Below are 2629 nucleotides of genomic sequence, written 5' to 3'. Positions count from 1 at the left end.
TTCCCTAAGGATTGCATTGGAAGGTGTTTTCCTCATTAGTTTGAGTAATTTTCCCTAATTAGAACTAGAAAATTAGAATTCTGCTGAATGATGAACATGCACCTCACTTAAGTTTCTTCTAAGAAATCCATGCATCATGTTTATCAAACGAAAAACAAAATGATTTTTAGCAAGGTTTTCTCTCCACTTCAGATGAATTTTACAGGGCAGGGAATGGGGGAGGCTAGGGGGTCTCTGTTTTTAACTTAAGGTCCTCTGAAATGTCAGTAAGTTTTCGTGAACATACTCATGTGTATTTTTTTCCTCCATCCAATCGTCAGCCATCTGGCAGAAGGAGAGCCTCATCACTGGCAAACAACATTCTGACACTTAATGAGAAAATACATTTCTGGGGCTTTCACCAAAATATACAAAGCCCCTTATTTAAGCTAATGGAATTAAAAAGAAATCCCTAGTACCTAGGAACAGAACAAAGTGAAAGAAACACAACGCACAGACTTGGGGAAAAAAAGCAAAAAAGAAAGAAAGAAAAAGAGAGAAAGAAAGAAAGAAAGAGAGAGAAAGGAAGGAAGGAAGGAAGGAAGGAAGGAAGGAAGGAAGGAAGGAAGAAAGGAAGGAAGGAAGGAGGGAAGGAAGGAAGGAAGGAAGAAACAAGAAACAAAGAAAGCGAAAAACTCTCAACCTAAAAGTTTTTGTAACAAACGGACAATCTATGATTTGGTAGGTAAAAAAATATTTTTGGAACATAAAGTTATTTGAGACAAGAATGGAGAAGAAAACAAGAGAAAGACAATCAGAATTCAGAACGCTTAGAAACCTGAATCAGTCATGAACAGGAACTAGGAAGCCATGGTGAATGGGGTCTATGACACCAGTGTTTCTGGACCAGCAAATGGATGATTCCATTTCATCAATGTCTAGAAGCATACATTTTCACACAGCATCACTTTTTAAAATATTTTTCCCCAAATTGATGCCAGAGGTGTGGACTCATACATCTAAACATCTTTAGTCTTTCTGTAATAAGGAGACAGAAGTAGGTACACTGAGACTTGTTGAGCCATGAATGTTTCCATAGGTTATCTTTGGAAATGATCTAAACGTTCCACAAATTCCCCATCATTCCATTTATGCCAACTCTGAAGTTTCTAAAGTGACCCAAAAGGTCAGGGAGAAACTGTTTTTAAGTAGACATACCACAAAACATAACCTTTTTTAAGGAGTTTCTCCACCTAGAGCTATCGAAATCACTTGTTCTAAATCCCATGATGATGAGATGACCCGTGAACATTTCCTGAGACTTCAGACGAAGTCAGTCATCACCCTCAAGCTCTTTTTCTTGCTGATGAATTTGGTTCACTCCCGTGAACTTATTGGATTTGGGGTCAACGTAGATAGAAGAAACGGTTGACCTCGAATGCTGATCATGCTAAAGACATGCCTACTTTCATGAAACCCATACCTTGACCTTGGCTATTCTCGACTGAAGGGTTCATCCTAGATCACGTGAACTTGCAAAAACCTTTGGGTCCCTTTCTAGTAGACTGAATTTGGGAGTGCTTCCTTCTAAGCTCGTTCAAGAGAGCTCTTTCACAAGTTAATTGTGGCACTCATATCCATACATAGAAACAGGCCAGGTCTAGAAGGGAGCTACAGACATACCTGTTACTGGGCCCTTTCCAGATTCTTGCCCAGCAGTACCGTAGAAATGAAGATTGCTTCCACAAGACTCTAAGGCTAGCAAAGCAAAACTTTTCTTTAAAAAAGATAGCTTGTGTACAAGGGAGAAGGTGGTGTGTGTGTGGTGGCGGGAAGAGACAGCTCCCTGAGTTGCTTTGATCACAGAAGGGAGAGTTTGTCTCGGGATCACTGATCATTTCCAGAAATCCTCCGACTTCTTGGATCAGCAGCAGCTGTTTCCATGGTGGCTACCTATGGGGAATAGCAAGTGCTTCCACAAGGGGAAAGAAGTGCATGAGAATTTTCTGCAAGAAAGCACAGGAACAGATAAGGGTTAAATGTATAGTTGAGCTTCTTGTCTTGTGACAACTAGGTAGAGTCGTGGGTGTCAACAGAGGTAAAGTTACTCTTTTACTCCTGAGAGTCTTGTGTGTGTGTGTGTGTGTGTGTGTGTGTGTGTGAGAGAGAGAGAGAGAGAGAGAGAGAGAGAGAGAGACTCAGGCCCCCAGGGCCTCTGTTCTTTAGCTGGCAAGGCCTGTTTTGCCCTAGGCCATTCCCCAGTCCTTTTCCAAAATGTCTGTAGGTCTGTCTCATGCGTACATACATACATACCTAGAGATCAACATGACCAGAGATTTCATAGCTTTCATTTTAAAACTTTTAGTCAGCCATGAAGCAGGTAGTACAATCAAAAATTTGCTCACTTGCTTATTTATAAAGAACCGTTGGAATAGGTGAAGTTTATTTGCTCTGATGGCTAAGCTTTTTATTATTTGTGGGGAAAGACTTTTAAGATTTGTGTTTGTCCTGAAGGAGGCTGCAAATTAATGTTTGGGTGAGGGAGCCCTTCCAGCAGTTTGTATTCTTAAGAAGACCACTTCCCCCTCCCCCCCCATTTTTTTTTTTTCCTTCCCTTTGGTTTCAGGTTTTACCTCATCCAGTCCACTGG

The sequence above is a fragment of the Grampus griseus genome, assembly GCF_964374135.1.
Source record: "Grampus griseus genome assembly, chromosome: 7".
In the NCBI taxonomy this organism is placed as follows: Eukaryota; Metazoa; Chordata; class Mammalia; order Artiodactyla; family Delphinidae; genus Grampus; species Grampus griseus.
Note: the sequence above shows the minus strand (reverse complement) of the source record.